This window comes from Cetorhinus maximus, chromosome 11 (assembly GCF_964194155.1).
Source record: "Cetorhinus maximus chromosome 11, sCetMax3.hap1.1, whole genome shotgun sequence".
Taxonomy (NCBI): domain Eukaryota; kingdom Metazoa; phylum Chordata; class Chondrichthyes; order Lamniformes; family Cetorhinidae; genus Cetorhinus; species Cetorhinus maximus.
The window spans coordinates 31,868,345-31,890,891 of NC_135889.1; the positions used below are offsets into that span (position 1 = coordinate 31,868,345).

The 22,547-nt window shown below is 42.2% G+C and overlaps 1 pseudogene; it reads left to right on the top strand.

Moving 5' to 3' along the window:
• The first annotated feature begins 501 nt into the window (after positions 1 to 501).
• LOC144686975 (gamma-crystallin S-1 pseudogene) lies at positions 502 to 3,195 on the top strand (annotated as a pseudogene).
• Positions 3,196 to 22,547: the final 19,352 nt, after the last annotated feature.

Sequence of the window (22,547 nt, forward strand, 5' to 3'; positions counted from 1 at the left end):
GCGCGACATTTTACAGGTGGACGTGCGGGACCCACCCCCGCACAGCAAACGAAAATTTCTGCCCATAAAATAGTTGTATAAACTTATGTTTAGTCAATGTCACAAGTATTCACCTCTTTTATACTTCTATGTAAAATATCTCATAAACAAAAGAAAAATGTGAGGCTTTTATCAACTCAGCACAGTTCACAGTTCAATGTTTTGTGTGTATTTTACTTTGAGAGTGGCTATGGCCTCTCATTCTTTGTTTCTTTATTCCTACTAGACAATCAAAATGACATGAAAGCAAAACAAAAAGAGCCAATAGCAATCTACCGCTCTGAATAAAGGTGTTTCACTACAGTATCTGTGAAAGATTTTAATTTTTTTTTTGCTGATGTGCTCTTGAGATTGTCTGAAATAACAAAGGTAGTCTCTGCAATGGTCTCACAAACATATAAATACTGAGCTTCCAGAGCAATAATATGTTCAGTCTCTTGCTTTTCCAACTGTGAGCTCAAAATGGGAAAGGTAAGCGCTCACATTTTTCACATGTTATTAATAGTTCATTGGGAAATACAAATATTTCATTACATTTTCTTTCCCCACAGATCATTTTTTACGAGGACAGGAACTTCCAGGGTCGGCACTATGAGTGCAGTAGTGACTGTGCTGACCTTTCCCCTTACTTCAGCCGCTGTAACTCCATCCGTGTTGACAGTGACTGGTGGGTGGCGTATGAGAAACCCAATTACATGGGATACCAGTATGTTCTGAGCAGGGGAGAATATCCTGACTACCAGCGCTGGATGGGATTCAATGACAGCATCAGGTCATGTCGCTCCTACCCACATGTGAGTAATAAATTCTTTGTCTTATAGGCATTAATGAACTCATCAATCGATTTATATTTGAAATGGACTGTTTACCTATTTATTTAATAAATCAAAATGTCCAATAATTGTTCATTCCCTCTTCATTTAATGGATTTCCTGAATCAATAATCCAAATTTTAAATTGAAATCTAAATTGTAAGCTGCAATTATCGGCCCACACTCATTCAGCGAAAATCTCTGCACTGTCATGATTGATCACTGTAACTTTGATGGAAAATTGATGGAAACGCTGATGGGGGCGGGAGGGGGTGGTGTGGTTGGTGGATGGATTTTTGCCAATCTTCCACAGGAGGTTCGGTGATCAATCAGGACAATTTCTGAACAAACTCCCAGTGACATATCACTTAGGACAGGAAAGAATAACAACTGCCTAAACATCCTATAAAGCAAATACTAAGAAGGTGAGAGAAAACTGGCTGAAATTAGTTCAGCTACAAACATATTTATAGATACAGTTGACACCGCTTGTTGAGTACGCCATCAGGAAACATTGCATAGAAGAAGTCCCCCAACTTTCTTTCATTTCTCTCTTAGTTGATGTATCTAAGAGTAGTCATATGAACCCTCTTGGAGAAACTGCAATACAAATAACAGCTGAAAATACAAATTGCTTCAAAGCAGCCCACTTGATTGGCACCCCTCCCACAAACATTCACTCCCTCCACCACTGGCGAACAGTGGCAGCAGTGTTTACCACCTACAAGATGCACTGCAGAAACTCACCAAGGCTCCTTAGGCAGCACCTTCCAAACCTATGACTGCTACCAACTAGAAGGACAAGAGCACTAGATACATGGGAACACCACCACCTGGAAGTTCCCCTCCAAGTCACTCACCATCCTGACTTGGAAATATATTGCTGTTACTTCACTGCTGCTTGGTCAAATCCTAGAACTCCCCTCCTAACAGCACTGTGGGTGTACCTACACCACATGGACTGGAGCAGTTCAAGAAGGCAGCTCATCACCATCTTCTCAAGGGCAATTAGGGGTGGGCAATAAATGCTGGCCTAGCCAGCGATTCCCACATTCTGTAAATGAATATAAAAACAAAATTGAGAGTTGAGTTTAAATTGGAATTGTGGTTACAAAACCAAACTATGAGAAGTAACCATCTTCCCATCTTCCATGTCCAGTGGGACAAGAGATAACCCATGTATTCAACTGTGGTTGCATCCAACAAAAGACACATTAGATTGTTATTTTATAATGAAGATACCCTTCATGTGGTTGTATCATTAGCTGGGAGACTGTTTATGTGTGATGGGGTTTTGACACTTTATGATAGCGGAACAGATAAGTTGATAGAGAGAAACCATTTTTGCCGGTGGTGGGGTTTAGGAAGCATAGTGTAAAAATTAGAGCTGAATCTTTTAGGAGTGAACTTAGGAAACACTTCTAAAAGCAAAGAGTGATAGATGTTTGGATCCTATTCTGAAAATGACAGTTAGTGCTAAATCAATTGTTAGTATTGCTAATCAAAGGTATTAGATGGTATGGACTGAAGGCAAGTATATGGAGTTAGGTCACAGAACAGCCATGAGCTCAAATAATGGTGGAACAGGCTCAAGGAGCTAAATTACCCACTCTTCTGCATATGATCCTTTGTTCCCATCAAATGCAAGTACTTAACTGAATCACAAATCAGTATTCAAACCCTGAATCCTTTTGTTTCCATTCTCCAGGGCAGTCTGGAGTGGGACTTCAATCTAAAACATTCCAGCTTGTAGCATTTAGTAGCAATAACTTTGATTGAATATCTGATCATATTGATACAATGGTATAATAGTGATTGCTGAATATCTGATACCAAAACAAAAAATACTGGACATATACAACAGGTCAGAGAACATCTGGAAACAGAAAAGGTAGATTAATGTTTTGGGTGGAGAGTTTTCATCAAAGCTGCCAATGTGTTCCCTGATAGTATTACAAGCATAACAGAACCCCTTTACAGTAATTTTCTTGAGTGTTGTGTAGGTATATTTATATCTTCATCCCAAATGTTTCATTTCTTCTTATTACAGTACCGAGGTGGAAACTACAGAATGAGGATTTACGAGAGACCTGACTTTGGAGGACAGATGATGGAATTCATGGATGACTGTCCATCTGTCTATGATCATTTCCGTTACCGTGACATTCACTCCTGCCATGTGATGGACGGTTACTGGATCTTCTATGAACATCCCAACTACAAAGGCCGACAGTACTTCCTGAGACCCGGTGAATACAAGAGATACGGTGACTGGGGCAGCTACAACTCAACTATCGGATCTTTCAGAAGAATGAGGGATTTCTGATTCCTTGCTGAAAACTAAATTTTGCCCAAGTCATAACATTCTTAAACATAATAAATGTGCTATCATCAGAACTGATTTCCTTTTTGTTTGGATTGTGTTTCTATGCCTCTGCTACTACACACATTTTATGATCTTGAGAAGATAATAATTATAGAGAAATAAATTTTAACCATAGCATTGAAAATAAGAAAATACACAGCAACAGATATTCACTTCATTTATTCATTCAGACCACTATGCTGATGGATGGACCCGGCCATGTTTTATGAAAAAATATGCTGAGTATTTCCAGCATCTTTTGTTTTTATTTCAGAATTTCTGGGGCACTTTGTCAAGCCATCATCAATACCCTAGCAATATTTATTCCAGAAATTATCTGAGGTCTTCATCTAAAAGGATTAAGTGTTGTGCTATTCCACCACATTGGACACATTGCGACAGCCACTGGGAGAAAGGGAGTGCTTGTTTATGGGCATCTTGCTAGGTTCCTCCTGACTGGTCTAGGATTGAGAGGAGGATGTGAGACACAGTAGCTCTAACGGCTACAGGAGAGAGTGCAAGGAAGGTGAGGGTGACGATGTCAATGGTACAGGACATCCTCCCTCCTCTAGATCATCCTGACCAGGGCCTCTGAGGATCTGTGCACTCTCTCCCTGGGTTCTTCAGCTATCCTACAATGTGCAGCTATCCACAGCACTTTCTACATCTCTAATGGAGTTGAGTGCAGGGAGCCCACATATACATCTCATTGAAAATTCATCAGCACTTGAGTGGTAAATCTGCAGTTGTCCTGCGTGGCATCTCCAGGTCACTTGAATTATGGTAATCAGCAATTAGAACCAAAATGGTGTGTTGAATCCAGACCTTCAGGTTATTGTGACTTAGTAGTACAGTATCAATTTAGTACCAGCTTTCACACTTTGCCAAAATATCTCTCTTCATCAACTTTCTGGTTATGGCCTGATTCAGTGATGGCAAATGTGTAAGTTCTGTTTGATTCGCACCATTACAAAGCAGCCACTTGATTGGCACACCATCCAACACCTTAAACATTCACTCCCTCCACCATCGGCAGTGGCAGCAGTATGTACTATTTACAAGATGCACTGCAGGAACTCCCCAGGCCTCATTCAATGGCACCTTCCAAATCTGTGACTACTACCACCTAGAGGGACAAGGGCAGCAGACACATGAGGATAGCACCCCCTGTAAATCACATATCATCCTGACTTGGAACTATTTCAATGATCATTCACTGTTGCTGTGTCAAAAAACTGGAACTCCCTCCTAACTGCACTGTGGATGTCCCTACAGCAGATGGACTGCAGTGCTTTGAAAAGGTGGCTCACCACCAACTTCTCAAAAGCAATTAGAGATGGACAATAAATGCTGGCCTTGCCAACAGAACTCACTATCCCATAAAAGAATTAAAAAACCCTAAACAAAAATTTTCCCTGTGAGATATAAAACCTGAGCGCTGTCCACCAGTAGTGCAATCCCTAACCTGAACATTACTTCACACAATAACAAGCAAGCTTCAGTTAAAGCTGTGTAGATGTGTTGTGTACTGGAATAGACTCTATCCATTAAGTAAACTTATCCAAGATGATTGACAGTGGACAAAACTACCTGGAGTTTGTGCTTGTAGTCTAGTAAAATTAATTTCAATGAAGTCCAAGGACAGTCTGGCAGACGTACCAAACATTAAAAAAGCTGCTAAGTTGTGCTGTATGTAAAATAAACATTGACTAACAGTGAATAGTATCAGATTTAGAGGACTACCAGGTTGATCCAATAATTTTAGAGAAAGTAGTTTCCAATGACACTTGACCATCCACAGGTAATGAGTGAATCATTTAGAAGAAGTTCTCTGCTTAACTGGATGGCACATAAATAACTGCGAAGTAGCATCAAGTTTCTTCATACATGAGGACCGAGTGTTATTTTTGGATTAGGAGACTCATACAGTGGGGATGTGCCTTGTGTTGTGGAAGAGCTTTTCCTTTGACTTGCCACTTGAGGGTCTGGCAATAGGACTCACATGTATACCGCATACGTGCCACATACACCTTGTGCAAAGGAGGAGAATCTCATGGCTTCACATGCTGTGCGGCCACCTTTACCATATCGATCTGCTAAAGAGTATCCGTGCGCTTGTGGGTATCCTCCTTTGCTATGAGCCTTAATTTCCCTGAGGTAGATAGGTACCCTCCTATTTTTAACACCATTAAAAATTGGGAGGGCATTGCTGCTAGTACCAGTGGTTTCTGATCTGTGGTGCAAAAGCTTTGCCAGTTGGTGAAGCGGCAACCATAGCACTATGTTGATGATTGAGGCACTGCTTAACCGGGAGCCAAAGTAGATCATGAACTCAGTGCTGTTGGGTTATGGGACTTAGTACGAGTTACAACAGAGGCAGCAGAGTTTCGGATGATATTTTGTTTTGGCACCTGACAAGCCAGCCATGAGAGCATTGCAATAGTCGAGCCTAGAGGTAACAAAAGCATGGATGAGGCTTTCAACATCAGAGGAGCTAAGTCAGGGCAGAGTCAGTCAATGTTACCAAGCTGGAAATAGGCAGGTTTAGTGATCATGTGGATCTGGTCAGAAACTTATTTTGAGCTCAAATATGATACCCAAACTGCAAACAGCCTCATACAGTTGCTAGGCAGAAGGGATGGAGATGGTGGTGAGGAAATGGAAATTGGGCAGGTTACAAAGATGATAGTCTTGGTCTTCCCAGATTTTTGACAGATGAACTTTCCATTTCCATTTCCATTTCTTTTTAAAAAAAGTTATTGGGAGTGTAACAGTATTCTGGGTTGGGGAATTCAATGTCCCATCACCAAGAGCACCACTACTGAGTGATCTGGCTGAGTGCTGAAGGCCATATCTGCCAGACTTGATTTGTGGCAGATAGTGAGTGAACCAGCACAAGATAAAAACCTACTTGTCCTCGCCTCATCGATCTCCCTGCAAGGATGCATCTGTCTATATCTCACCTTTACACTGAGGACTTGGTACACTGTGTTGTGTGGCATTGTCCCAATCCTAAATAAACCCAGAACAGTCCTTGCTGCTCAAAACTGGGCATCCACGAGGTGCGCTGGGCTAATAGCAGCAGGAGAATTGCAATCAACCACAGTCTGTAAACTCATGGCCCAGCATATTCCTCATTCTACCATTACCATCAAGCCAGGAAAAAAGCCTGGCTAGACAGCATGCCAGGAGCAGCAACAGGCATGCCAATCTGCTCAAACCACAACATAAGACTGCATGCATGCCAAAGAACAGCCTATAGCAGAATGTCTTGGGCAGAGCCAAATGATTCCACAATCAACAGCTCAGATCAAATCAAAGCTCTGCAGTCCTGTTACATTCAAATATGAATGGTAGTAAACAATTAAACAACTAACAGGAGGAGGAAGCTCCATGAACATCACATCCTGAATGTCGGGTAAGTCTAGCACATGAGTGCAAAAGATAAGGCTGCCGCATTTGCAATCATCTTCAGCCAGAAATGCCGGGTGGATGATCCATCTTGGCCTTATCCTGAGGTCCCCGGCACCATAGATGCCCATCTTCAGCCAATTCAATTCATTGCACGTGATATTAAGAAATGAATGAGTGAATCAACACAGCAAAGGCTGTAGGCTCCAATAACAACTCAGTTGTAATGCTGAAAACGTGTGCTCCAGAACTAGCTGCATCCCTAATCATGCCATTCCAGTACAACTTCAAAATTGGCATTCCCTTGACAATGTGAAAAATTGCCCATGTATGTTTCTGTCCACCAAAAGCAGAGAAAATCTAATCTGGGCAATTACCACCCTATCAGTCTACTTTCAATCATCCTGGGGGCTACCATTGACCAGAAACTGAACTGGACTAGCCATATAAATACTGTGACTACAAGAATAGGTCAGAGGCTAGGAATCCTGTAGCAAGTAACTCACCTCCTGACTCTCCAAAGCCTGTCCATCATCTACAAGGCACAAGTCAGGAGTGTGATGGAATACTCTTCACTTGCCTGGGCGAGTAAAGCTCCAACAACACTCAAGAAGCTTGACACCATCCAGGACAAAGCAACCAGCTTGATTGGCACCCCTTCCACAAACATTCACTCCCTCCACCACTGATGAACAGTTGCAGCAGTGTGTACCATCTACAAGATGCACTGCAGGAATTCATCAAGGCTCCTTAGACAGCACCTTCCCAACCCTCAACCGTGACCATCTAAAAGGACAAGGGCAGCGGATTCTCATCCTTCAAAGAAACAACGTTCACAAAGCTGGATGAGAAAGGCAAAAGATACTAAACATTTGGAAAATGGAAAATGCTGTCAAAGGAGCCCTGGCGAACTGTTGCAGTGCAGCTTGTAGGTGGCACACATTGCTGATACCTTGTGCTGATGGTGGAGGACTCCTTCAAGTCTGTCCAGCTTCTGGAAGCAGGGAACACCACCACTTGGAAGATCCCCTCCAGGTTACTCACCATCCTGACTTGGAAATATATCTCCATTCCTTCATTGCTCCTGGGTCAAAATCCTGGAACTCGCTCCCTAACAGCACTGTGGATGTACCAACACCACCGCAGCAGTTCAAGGAGACAGCTCACCATCACCTTCTCAAGGGCAATTAGGGATGGGCAATAAATGCTAGCCTAGCCAGCGATGCCCACATCCCATAAATTAATAAAAAAAAGCAAATTGCTGGAAGGCATCATCAGCAATGCTATCAAGCGGCACTTACACAGCAATAGTATGCTCAATAATGCTCAGTTTGGATTCCCCCAGGGCCAATAAGCCCCTGACTTCATTACAGCCTTGGTCCAAACATATCAGATCTGAATTCCAGAGGTGAGGTGAGAGTGAGGGCCCTGGACATCAAAGCAGCATTTGACCATGTGTGGTGCCAAGGAGCCCTCGCAAATTTGGAGAAAATAGGAATCAGAGAGAAAATTATCCACTGACTTGACTCATACACAATGCAATGAAGGTGATTGTGGTTGTTGCAAATCGATCATCTCAGTCCCAGGATATCAACAGCAGACGTTCCTCCGGGCAGTGTCCTAGGCCCAACCATTTTCAACACTTTAACAATGTCCTTCCTTCCAACAGAAGTGAGAATGTTCAGTGATGATTGCAAAGTATTCAATACCATTTGCATTCCTCAGATACTGAAGCAGTCTGTGTTCACCTGCAGCAAGACCCAAACAACTTTCAGACTTGTGCTGTTAAGTGACAAGTAACATTTGTGCTGCACAAGTCCCAGGCGATGACTATCTCCAACAGTACCACAAGCGACATCTAAAAAGGATGGCACTCTCAACTACAGCTGTATAGAAGAGTTTCATGGTTGTGGGGTCTACTTGAAAGGGTTTTAATTTTCTGAGGTAGAACCATACATGTTCCTTGGCCATCACATCTGTACACTGTTCCCCCCAATTCAACTTATCATCTACTTCGATACCTAGATACTTGTAATTAGTAACTATTTCACTGCCCACACCATGAAGCTTCATGGGAACAATACCGTTCAATGGTTTTTCCTAAAGCCTGTAAGTAGTTCTTTCATCTTGTTTTGTTCATTTTAAGGGAATTGTTATCACACCATTTTATGAATTCTCCATCGAGTTCCTATGGTTTACTTCATTATTCCTTATGAAACCCACAAGAACTGTATCATCTGCATACTTCAGGAATGTCATGACGTTGAGCTCTGATTGACAATTATTCATATAGAGGAGGAGGATGAAAAGTAAAGGTGACAGTACACAACGTCGAGGAGATCCGGTATTTATTAACATGGGCTATGAGTAAATCCCAGAGACTAACACTTGTTGGGTCCTGTTGTGAAGGAAATCACTGATCCAAAGTAGGGGAGTAGGATTGACATCTTGATTTTTCAGTTGTGTGGTGTTGAAAGCCGAGGAGAAATCAACAAAGATAGTGCGAGCATAGTTGCCTAATCTATCCATGTGCTGTTGGATCAAATGGACCAAGGTCAGAACAGTGTTGTCCACTGACTTATGGCATTGATAGGTAAACTGTATGTGGAACAAAAGAAAAGCAAAGTTGCAAAGAAAGTACACAATTAATAATGCCAAGACCTTGTTGAAAAGGTCTGTGAACAGTTAGCACTCTGTCTTTCCTTTTGTTTTGAACAGTTAGGCCAGTCTTTATATATCACGCATGTTTGGTTATTGTTCTGTATTAATACATTGCTATGTATTTTTGTTTTAATACTTCATTTAGCTACAAATAAATGCTCAAGTAGCATGCATAGCTTGGGCTAGCGGTTTGTTATTTTTCTGCCTTCTGCTGATAGATTAATGTGGACATCCCATGTATTCTCCAATAAGTGATGAGCAATGATTGGAGTTTAATTGTTAAACCCGAGTCACACTCACCAGCAGAGAAAAAAAAAAGACACAATCTTTAGTTCAATCTGGGGATTCAGTTTACTTCTGAAAATCTGGGAACCTGAGAAAAGTGTTGACAAGAAATCCAAAGTATGATACATAGAACTGCTCATTTTTCAATGAACAAACTCAATGTTGTCAGAAACTCACCTGCTGGGAATACTCAGAGGAGATGATTTCTCTGTGAAATTTACAATAAATCCTGCCACTAGCTGCCCAATTGTCTTCTTTCATTTTGCTAAAGTCACTTAAAGACTCAAATAAGCACCTGACATTCACGGCAACAGTGTCATGATAACACAATAATTCTTCACTCCAAATTCCTCTTGTTTCATTCTAGCTAAACATGCATCCATATAAAAGATCTGTCCCTTTATCCAAACTTCCAAAAATTATTTTTAGCTGCATACCTAATCTTCTTTGAACTTTTCCTCTTTATCTGCACGATAAAAATACAAATTAGCAGCAGGAGTAGGCCACTTGACCCCTCGAGCCACTCTGCCCCTCGAGCCTGCTCCGCCAATCAAGGCTGATCTGATTGTAACCTCAACTCCACATTCCCACCTACGCCCGATAACCTTTCGCTCCCTTGCTTATCAAGAATCAATCTAGCTCTGCCTTAAAAATATTAAAGATTCTTCTTCACTGCATTTTGAGGAAGAGAGTTCCAAAGACTCACGAGCATCTGAGAGAAAAAAATTGTCCTCATCTCTGTCTCAAGTGGGTGACCCCTTATTTTCAAATAGTGATCCCTAGTTCCAGATTCTCCCACAAGGGGAACCATCCTTTCCACATCCACCCTATCAAGACCTCTCAGGATCTTATATGTTTCAATCAAGTCACCTCTTACTCTTCTAAACTCCAGCAGATACAAGCCCAGCCTATCCAACGTTTCCTTATAAGACAACCCGGCCATTCCAGGTGTTTTTATTTTGTTTCATTTATTCATGAGATGTGGGCATCGCTGACTGGGCCAACATTTATTGCCCATCCCTAATTATCCTTGAAAAGGTGGTAGTGAGCTGCCTTCTTGAATCGCGGCTGTCCATGTGGTGTAGGTGCACCCACAGTGCTGTTAGGGAGGGAGTTCCAGGATTTTGACCCAGCAACAGTGAAGGAACGGCGATATATTTCCAAGTCAGGATGGTGCGTGGCTTGGAAGGGAACTTCCAGGTGGTGGTGTTCGCATGTATCTGCTGCCCTTGTCCTCCTAGATGGTAGTGGTCGTGGGTTGGAAGGCGCTGTCTCAGGAGCCTTGGTGAGTCCTTTCAGTGTAGAGCTTTAGTCTAGTAAATCTTCTCTGAACTGCTTCCAATGCATTTACATTCTTCCTTAAATAAGGAGAACAATACTGCACACAGCACTCCAGATGTGGTCTCACCAATGCCCTGTATAATGGAAGCATAACCTCCCTACATTTGTATTCAATTCCTCTTGCAATAAACAATAACATTCTATTAGCTTTCCCAATTGCTTGCTGTACCTGCATACTAACCTTTTGCAATTCATGCACTTGGACACCAAAATCCCTCTGCATCTCAGAGCTGTGTAATCTCTCAGCACTTAGATTTTTTATTCTTCCTGCAAAAATGGACAATTTTCCATTTTCCCATATTATGCTACATTTTTTCAAATTTTTGCCTATTGACTTAACCTATCTATATTCCTTTCTAGGCTCCTTATGTCCTCTTCACAACTTACTTTCCTACTTATCTTTGTGTCACAGCAAATTTAGCAACCATACCTTCAGTCCCTTCATCCAAGTCATTCATATAAATTGTAACAAGTTGAGGCACCAGCACCGATCCCTGTGCCACATCACTTGTAACATCTTGCCAGCATAAGCATGACCCATTTATGCCTACTCTCTGTTCCCTATTAGCTAGCCAATCTTCTATCCATGCCAATGTGTTCCCTTAACACCATGAGCTTTTATTTTCCATGAGAACTTTTGATATAGCACTTTATCAAATGCCTTCTGGAAATCTAAGTACAGTACATCCACCGGTTCTCCTATATCCACAGCACATGTTACTTCTTCAAAGAACTCCAATAAATTGGTTAAGCATGATTTGCCTCTCACAAAACCCTGCTGACTGTCTGATTACCTTGAATTTTTCCAAATGCCCTACTATAACATCCTTGATAATTGCTTCTAACATTTTCCCTTTGACAGATATTAAGCTAACTGGTCTGTAGTTTCCTACTTTCTGCCTCCTTCCCTTTTTGAGTAAAGGATTTACATTCGCTATTTTCTAATCTAATGGAACCTTCCCTGAATCCAAGGAATTTTGGAAAATTAAAATCAACGCACCAACTATCTCACTAGCCACTTCTTTCAAGACCTGAGGATGAAGTCCATCAGGACCTGGGGACTTGTCAGCAATTTGATCCAACAATTTATTCAGTACCATTTCCCTGATGATTGTAATTTTTCTGCATTACTCCCGCCCTTCCATTTCTAGATTTACAGCTATTTCTGGGATGTTACTTGTATCCTCTATAGTGAAGACTGATACATAATACTGGTTCAATTTATCTGCCATCTCTTTATTTTACCTCACTAATTTCGCAGTCTCACTTTCTATAGGACTAATGCTCACTTTGTCAATTCTTTTCTTTTTAAAATATTTATAAAAGCCCTTACCATCCGTTTTTATATTCTAGCTAGCTTTTGCTCGTATTCTAATTTTTCCCACCCTATCAATCTTTTAGTCATCCTTTGCTGTTTTTCATGTTCAACCTAATTTGCCAGTTTAGCTAGCTCTGCTTTCATGGCCTTTGAATTGCCTTATCTAAGTTTAAAATACCAGTCTTGGAGCTACTCTTCTCTCTCTCAAACTGAAAGTAAAATTATTCCTATCTCATAGCACAATACCAGATCTAGTATACCTTGTTCTCTGGTTGGCTCCAGAACATGCTTTTCTAAGAAACTATCCCGGAAATAATCTACGAACTCTTAATCTGGACTGCCTTTGCCAATCTGATTTTTCCATTCTCTATGTAGATTAAAATCCTCCATGATTATCGCCGTAAATTTCTGACAGGCACCCATTATTTTTTCCTTTATATCCTGTCCTAACTTGTGGTTACTGTTAGGGGGCCTGTACACCTCTCCCACACGTGACTTCTTGTCTCTCTATTGTGCTAGTACAATCATTACTTAAGAGTGCCACCCCTCCACTTTTTCCCAGCTTCCTGTCCTTCCTAAATATCATGTACCCTTCAATATTCAGGTCCCAATCTATGCCATCCTGCACCAATGTCTCTGTAATAGCTATCAGATCGCACTTATTTATTTCTATTTGTACTATCACTTCATCTGTTTTGCTTCAAATGCTACACACATTCAGGTACAGAACCTTTAGTTTTGTCCTTTTATTATTTTTGTAATCTCTAGCCTTATCTGCTGGTTTACACTTAGATTGTACTCTCTAACCCTTCCTGTCATGTTTTGTTTATCATTTCCCACATTTGTGACTATCCTTTGATTTACTACATCTTCTAAAATTTGATGCCTTGCCCCATTGTTTAGTTTAAAACCTTCTCTACTTCCCTAGTTATGTGGTTCACTAGAACACCAGCCTCAACATGGATCAGGTGTAGACCATCCCAAAGATACAGCCTTAGTTTCTCCAGTACTGGTGCCAGTGCCCCACAAACTGGAACACACTTCTCCCACACCAGTCTTTGAGACACACATTCATTTTTCTAATTTGTTTTTACCTATGCCAATTTGCACATGGCTCAGGTAAGAATCCAGTGATTATTATCTTTGGGGTTCTGCTTCTTAATTTGGTGCCTAGCTCCTCATACTGACTATACAGAACCCCCTTCCTCATCCTGTCTATGTCATTGGTACCTATATGGACTGCAACAACTGGATACTCCCCCTCCCACTGCAAGTTCCTCTCCAGCCCTGAGCAGATATCCTGGACCCTGGCACCAAGCATGCAACATAGCCTTCTGGACTCTTGCTCTTTGCTGCAGAGAACAGTGTCAATCCCCCTCACTATACTGTCCCCTACTAACACTACATTCCCTTTTGCTCTGCTCACTTGAATGGCTTTCTGTACCATGGTGCCACGGTCAGTTTGCTCATCGACCTTGCAGCCTCCACTCCTATCCAAGCAAGCTGAAAGAACCTCCAACCTATCGGACTATTGCAATTGCAAAGGCTGAGGCTCCTGCACTCCTGCCCTCTGGGTCCCCTCACCTGCCTCAGCTGCAGTCACACCCTCATGTCCCTGACCACTTTCCAAATCAGAAGATCCTATCCTAAGTGGAGTGACCACCTCCTGATACAAAATGTCCAGGTAACTTTCCCCCTCCCAGATGTGTTGCCCAACTACATCACCTGTCCTGCCATCCTTAATGTGTTTTAATTTTCTACTTAATTATATTATTTGATTTTTTTCCTTTTATGTTTAATTTATTAACATTACCACAAGCTCCTGTACTATTTTAAAGCTTTAATCACTTACCAAATCCTCACCAAACAGGTAGCTTCTTCTGTGCAGTAGAGTAAGGACCAATTCCTACAGGTGAAAAAGTTAGAAAAAGCAAAGGAGCACCTCCTTCCCCAACTCCCTCAACTCACTGAACTCCCAACACCCCAATGAGGCTGCACTCCAATACTAGGTCATACTAAGGTGCCTGTATTTAAACGTTCTGAACTAAAGAGACTAGCTGAGCCCCAGGTACAGAAAAACCAGTTCAAGCTGGTTCCCTTAATTAACTAACCACAGCTACACACCAATGGATAGCTTCTATCTCCCTGCTTAGGCCCCTGGATGGGATTTAGAATTTAAACAGTATTTCCCGTTAAATGTTAAAATCAAACAATGTTAGATTTTTAGAAAGAGATTTAAAATTTCCTCAACTCAGCAAACTAACAGCACTCCGATGAGGTTGTACTCCAGTCTCACTCCTTATCTAATCTGACAACGACTCTGCAAATCTGGTGTGAGCACTTTGGATGCATCAAGCCCCTTGCTCATTCACTGCCATGAGATGAAGTCTAAGATTATTTCTAAGTAACTTTCCCAGTTATATTTAAATGAGAGAAAGAAATGATTGTTTCTTATATACAATAGGATTACTTACCCTGTTGTGCTGGAAATGTTTCCAATTCCAGGTCCATTGTTTTATCTAACCCTTTAATAATCACCTATTCTATCTGGTCAAATACATGGGGCAGAATTTTACGGCCCCGTTTCGGCGGGGATGGGGTCGTCAAATGCGGTGGGCCGTTATAAATCCCATTGATGACAGCGGGAACGTAAAATCCTGCTGTCGTAAAATTCTACCCATGATTTCAAGGAACTGATGAATGTTGGGTTGGAAGTTAATATTTCTTCACCTTGAAGGGACCCATTCTATTATGCAAATCTCACCATCTACAGTGGTTATAAGTTCAGCTTTCCATTCCCTTCACTGCACAGTATTCCTTTGATTTAAATGTGAACTTCATCTAATACAAGTCATACACTAATCCACAAACTGCACATGTCAGATTTATTATTGTTATGACCAGATGAGAAGAGGTGAACTGGCTCCCCTCTATTCAACCTCCTCGGTTGGTCACAACAAAGGTTTAAGTTTCTTTTTCACTGGATATGCCTTTTCCAAATCAGAATGTATTTAAATATTTCATCTGTGATAAAGAGCCAATCAAACAACGTTTTCTTGAGTCAAAGAAAGAGCAAATTAACCACTAAAACCAATAAAAATATTAAGAATGCGACATCAAGCATTCGGCGCTCATGCAGTTATTCGGGCACACACACCAGAAGTAAGGGGAATAAAGTCCAAAAAAGGTCAAAAATATATTATTAAGTGTCCTTTGACTGTCCTTGAGGTGTGCATTTTTTAAATGCTGTGGCTGATTTGGTTAGCTGGTTTCTCAGATGTGGAAGATGTTGTAATTATTACAACATCTCGGTTCACTAGTAGGTTTCTGGTAGAGTTGCCTTCTTGACCTAGCAATGTGCTTATTCCGAAAGAGAGAGAGGGGGAGAGAGCAGCCTTCAGCCTGTTTCCTCTGCTGAAGACTTTCTTGACAGAACCTGTGTCACTTGCAATCTCTCTCTGGTGGCTGGCAGCCACTTTTTTAATATCCAGTACTCTGCATTTTTAATGTCTCTTCCTAAGGCAGTTACAGGTTTCAAGGATGTCTGAGTTACAGGAAGTGTCTTTCTCTTCACACTCTCCTGAGGGTGATTTGTGTGTTCCTCATCTTCATCTTGGAATGTGGCCTTGTATTTTTAAGCAGTTTGTTCTGTTTCTGTTCAAATTACAAAACTTCCAGTCAGTTGAAAATTGAAAAGTTATATTTTCAAAAATTTAAGGGACATAGCCTTGTCACAAAAACGTGAAATGATATTCACTCTCAGTTCATTACAAGGTATAAAAACACAAAACAAAAAAAGCACACTCACTTCCATTCATTCTCTCAGCCTTGTTCTGGATTATCCCATCAGCCCTAACTGGGTCTCTTTAAGTATGGGACAGGGCATCTGCAATCACATTCGATTTCCCTGAAATGTGGGTACTTTTTAGGAGATATGGTTGGAGAAACAAACTCCAATTGAATAACCTTGCATTTTGAGTTTTGAATTTCTCCATAAAGGTCAAAGTGTTGTGGTCGGTGTACACTGTGGTCTCTCTGTATCTATTTCGCACATAAATCTCAAAGTGTTTGAGAACCAGTTATTAGCCTAGAGTTTCTTTTTCTACTAGTGGAATATCATTTCTTATATTGTTCAGCTTTTTGGATAAGTACCTGATTGGTCTCTCTATTCCTCATTCATCATCCTGGAGGAGAACAGCCATTAGCCCAAGTTCACTAGCATTGATGGCTACTTTAAATGCTTAGTTAAAGTCTGGAGCTGATGGCACTGGTTCATTTATTAAAATGGCTTTCAGCTTCTTGAAAGCTGTCTGGCATTCCTCAGTCCATACTACTTTTGCTTTCTTCTGTATTAGGTCTGTCAGCGGGGTAGCTACAGTGCTCAAGTTTGGGACGAACTTGCGGTAGAACCCACACAATCCTAAAAATCTCATGATTTTCCTCTTTGTTGTGAGAATGGGAAACTATATTACTGCTTGTAGCTTTGCAGCACTGGGCAGTACTTATCCTTGACACACCACTTGTCCCAGGTAGGTCAGCTGAGCCTTAGCGGACTTGCTCATTGCGACATTGACTACTTGGTCGCTGACTGAAATTTCTGGAAGGTGGATTCCAGTTGCTCTAAGTGAGTTTCCCAGGTGCCACTGTATGCTAGGAGGTCGTCTAGGTACACTACGCAACTAACTAAGCCTTTGAAAGGTGGCTGGGGCATTTCAGAGTCCAAATGGCATGACTTGACACTGGTATGACCCATCCAGGGTTACGAAGGTAGAGATTTCCTTTGCACGGCCGGTCGAGGGAACCTGCCAGCATCCCTTAAGTAAATCTATCTTTGTAATGTAGGCTGCATTTCCCATCCTATTGATGCAGTCTTCCTGGTGGGGAATCAGGTGGAGATTGACTCTGATCGCTGCATTAACCTTTCAGTAGTCAATGCAGAGCCTTGTGGAGCCATCGGGCTTGGGCACGAGCACAACGAGGGTACTCCAGCATGTAGTTAATCTCCTCCCTAACCTAGGCCAGCTTCTCGGGACCTAGACGGTTGGGATGTTGCTTCTCCCACATCCACATCATGCAGAGCTAAAGTGGTGCAGCCTGGCTTGTGTCTACAGATTCTTTTAAATGTGGTGTGCTGGCTTATCAGGTCTCCTTGCTGTTCTGCTTTTCAGTGGGGAAATATGGTGTCCAATTTTGCTAGAATTTCTGTGTTTGCTAGCTGGATAGTAGGGGCTTTAATGTGGGCATTACCCATGTCTCCCTCCAATTCACCTTCACTGTTCCTCTCGTCCTCCAGTTCTGTTGTTTTTGGACAGATAGTTACCGGCTTTTCCCCTTCTCGGCAGTGATATTGTGTTATCATGTTGACATGACACAGCCTTTGCTTTTCCCTGTGGTCTGGGGGGGTCAATTAGGTAGTTTACCTCCCCAAGCTTCTTTGCTCCTATGTCTGGGCCACTGAACCGGGCTTTTGGGGGTTCACCCAGTATTGGTAGGAGCACTAGCACGTCGTCTCCTGACTGAAAGGTTCGAGCCCTGGCATGTTTGTCTGCCTGTTTTTTCATTACTGTCTGAGGGATTTCTAAGTGTTCTTGAGCCATATTACAGGCTTTCATAAGTCACTAACGAAACATGGTTACGTAGTCTAACATGGGGACTTCCTCCTTCTGTTTAGCTTCAGAGGACCTTAGGTGTCAGTAACCACTTCAAACGGAGTAAAACCAGTGGACTCATTGGGTGAGCCTGGTAGTGAACAGAAGGGAACCTAACCCTGTATCACAGTCATGGGGGTACTCATGGCAGTATGTCCAGATCATTGTTGTTAGAGTATGATGGTACCATTCTAGCCCCCCTGTGCAGTTGCAGGTGAAGACTTCAACTGGGTCATGCTCAGGTTACCCAACACTTCATGGAATATTTTGTACATGAACTTTGAGCTCTGATCTGACTGGATCTCGGTGGGTAGTCCATACTGGGTAAAGAATTGTGTTAATTCCCCCATTACTGTTTTGGCAGATATGGTTCACAGGGGAACCATCTCTGGGAAACGGGTAGCCACGTCTATGATGGTGAGGATATACTGGTAGTTCCCTTTTGTTTCTGGCAGGGGCCTCACACTGTTCACTAGCACCTTGCTGAATGGTTCCCCAAAAGCAGGCATGGTGCAGGTTTTATTGCAGTCTGGGGTTTTCCCACAACCTCGCAGATGTTGAAGGTTCTCAAAAACCTTCCTGCATCCCTGTGGAGTTGTGGCCAGTAAAAATGCTGGCTGATGTGGGCTTGGGTTTGTCGTATACCAACATTCCCAGCCATTGGGATTTTGTGTGCTAGCCTTAATAATTCCCACTCAGGACCTTGGCGGCATGACTACCTGGTGGATCACTGTCCACTCCTCATTTGCAGGTCTGTGAGGGGATCTCCACTTCCTCAGCAGCACCTCATTTTAAATGTAGTAGTGTTCAGGCATTGCCTCGGCCGCAGCTTCAGTTTGGGCAGACTGAGCTAACGTTTTTAATGAAGGTTGCTGAGCCGCAACCAAGGAAGGCCTATTTATTACCTCCTTAGGGTCCTCTAGACTCCTGAAAAAGGTCTCAGATATCCAGACAGTAGGGTCGTCTGTTTGCAGTGCTGCTTCAGCCTCCTCTGATACAGTTTCTATGACCATAGACTGTGTTACCACACAGTCAGGGAAAATGCTAGGCATTTTCTCCTGCAGATGTTCTGTCTCCCTGACCTTGGTCGGCTTCTCTGAGACTACTGGAGATGCTATCACTTCTGACCCCAGCAGGTCATTGCCGAGGAGGAGGTTGACCCCGTCCACAGGCAAACTGGGGATGACATCCACGGTCACTGGTCCTGGCACAAGGTCACACTCCAGGTACTCCCGGTAAAAGGGGATGGGCATGTGCCCTCCTTCAATAACTTTTACCAACACCTTGACACTTACTGCACTCTCTTGTGGAAAGGTCATGCTTTTTCCCAGCAGTGGAGTTTGGCTAACCCCTGTATCATTCAGCGTCAATATAGGCTTACTTGCCTTGCTCTGGGGAAATGTGGCCACTCTTCTGATACAAAATCTTTGTAACTCTCAGGGATTTTTTAAAACTCACCCACACTCACAGTAATGCATCTATAGGGATTTACTGCTGCTGTCAGAGCCACAGCCTGGTCTGCTATGCTGTCTGTCTGACTGCCACTTCCTGCCCAGGGCTTGTGTGCCTCAACAAATCTCATGGATTCATCCCATTACCTCCAGCAATCAGCACAGAGGTGTCCTGCCTTGAGGCAGTTAAACCACACAGGCTTCTCGGCCTCACACCTCCAATCTTAATTTCTCTGTCGCTAATTTATCAGTTTCAGTGTCCTCAATTTCCACCTCTAAATGTTCTGACACCCATTTTAAAATTTCTGTTTTATTAGCTTTCGGGCAGATTTCCACCTCTAAGTGCTAAGCTACACCTTTTAATTCTTCCAATGACAATGCCCTTAACTTCTCGCCAGTTATCTCATCCTGTTCTATGAAAGCATTGAATGCGGACATTTTAGCACTTTAGTGTAACAGACCCAAGAAAACCTTTTGCAGCTTTATAAATTGCCATTGAAGGAACAATTTACTTTCTCCACTCAAATTCTTTCATCAGTCTGTGGGAACAAATTCCAGACATGAGCCCCCAATTTTGTTATGACCAGGTGAGAAGGGGGTGAACTGGCTCCCCTCTATTCAGCCTCCTCAGTTGGTCACAACAAAGGTTTAAGTTTCTTTTTTACGAGGATATGCCTTTTCCAAATCAGAACGTATTTAACTATTTAAGCTGTGAGCAATAAGGAGCCAATCAAACAATGTTTTTGTGAGTCAAAGAAGGAGCATATTTATTAACCACTAAACCTGAGAAAAATAATCTCCTCCGTTCTATGAAAGCATTGACATTGAATGTGGACATTCTAGCATTTTAGTATAACAGTCCCAAGGAAAATGCGATGTCAAGCATTGGTCCATTATGCAATCATTCAGGCACACATACACAAAGACATGTCAGAAATAAAGGGAGTTAGAGTCCTAAAAAAAAATGTAGAAGAATATATGGATAAGTGTCCTTTGATTGTTCTTGAGGCATTGATTTTAAACGCTGCAGAAGATTTAGGTTAACTGGCTTCTTGGATGCGGTCAGATGTAGAAGATATTGCAATTATTGCGAGATCTCAGTTCGCTGATAAGTTTGTGATAGAGCCAGCTTCTCAAACCGGGCAACACTTTTATTCCAAAAGAGAGAGAGGGAAAAAGAGCAGCTTTCAGCCTGTTTCCTCTGCTGAAGACATTCTTGACACTGCCTGTGTCACTTGCAATCTTTCTCTAGTAGCTGGGCAGCCATTGTTTCAGTATCTAGTACTTTGCATTTTTTATGTCTCTTCCTTAAACAGTTATGAGTTTTGATGGGTGCCTGGGTTATAGGAAATGTCTCTCCCTTCACACTCTCTTGAGGGCAATTTGTCTGTTTCCCATTATTAACTTGGAATGTGGCCTTGCATTTTTGAGCAGTTTGCTCTGTCTCAATCCAAATTGCAAAATTTCCAGTCAGCTGAAAGTTGAAAAATCATATTTTCAAAAAAAAAATGGCGACCATATCGAGGACAGTGATCACAATTCAATTAGATTTAGCATTACCATGGAAAAGGACAGAGATAAGGCAGGAGTAAAAGTCTTGAACTGGGGGAAGGCAAATTTTTCAGAAATGAGAAGGGACTTGGTGAGGTGGACTGGACAGCACTGCTGGAGGATAAAACAGTTGAAAACCAGTGGGAAGCAATAAAAAGCGAGATCCTAATTGTACAAAGTAGACAAGTCCCCTACAAAAATAAGAGTGGTACTGCCAAATCTAAACCATAAAGAGAGAAGAAATACTCGAAGGGTTGAAATCCTTGAAAGTTGATAAGTCACCAGGGCCAGATGGATTGTTTCGGAGGCTGCTGAAGGAAGTGAAGGAGGAGATAGCAGATGCTCTGAGGATGATTTTCCAATCTTCACTAGATACAGGGGAGGTACCGGAGGACTGGAGAAATGCAATCGTAGTTCCATTGTTTAAAAACGGATCAAAGGAAATGCCAAACAATAATAGGCCAGTTAGTCTTACATCAGTGGTGAGCAAATTGGCAGAATCAATCCTGAGATAGGATTAACTGTCATGTGGAAAGGCATAGACTAGTCACGGATGGTCAGCATGCATTTGTTAAAGGAAGGTGTTGCCTCACAAATTTGATTGAATTCTTTGAGGAAGTGGCAAGAAGGGTTGATGAAGATGGTGCAGTGGATGTTGTGTTCATGAATTTTAGCAAGGCATTTGACAAGGCCCCACATGGCAGATTGGTCAGGAAAGTAAAAGCCCATGGGATTCAGGGTAATGTGGCAAACTGGTTGGCTTTGTAACAGGAAACAAAGGGTAATGGTCAATGGATGCCCTTGCGAATGGAATGTTGTCTCAAGTGGTGTTCCACAGGGCTCGGTGTTGGGACCCTTGTAGTTTGTGTTATATATTAACGATTTGGACGTGAACATGGGGGGCACGATTGGGAAATTTGCAGATGACAAAAAGATTGGCGAGTAGTGGATAGTGTAGAGGATAGCCATAATATCCAAAACAATATTGATGGGTTGGTGGAGTGGGCGGTAAAGTGGCAGATGGGTTTTAACATAGAGAAGTGTGAGGTCATACATTTAGGGAGGTCAAACAGTTACAGGGATTACACAATAAATGGGAATATACTAAGAGGAGTAGATGAAGTGAGAGATCTTGGCATACAAGTACACAGGTCCCTGAAGGCAGCAGGTCAAGCAGACAAGGTTGTAAAGGCAGCATATGGAATGCTCTTCTTCATTGGCAGAGGTATAGAATGTAAATGTAAGGATATAATGTTGGAATTGCATAAAACACTGGTGAGGCCACAACTGGAGTATTGTGTGCAGCTCTGGTCACCACATTACAGGAAGGATGTAATAGCTCTGGAGAGAGTGCAGAGGAGGTTTACAAGAATGTTGCCAGGGTTAGAAAAGTGTAGCTATGAGGAGAGATTAGATAGGTTGGGTTTTTTTCTTGGAACAAAGAAGGCTGAGAGGTGACTTGATTGAGGTGTACAAAATTATGAGGGGAAGAGATAGAGTGGACAGGATAAAATTGTTTCCCTTGATGGAGAATTCTAGAACCAGGGGACATAGATTCAAGATAAGTGGCAGAAGGCGTAGGGGGGACATGAGGAAGAACTTTTTTACGCAGAGGGTAGGTGGTGTCTGGAATTCGCTGCCGAAGTTGGTGGTAGAGGCAGAAAC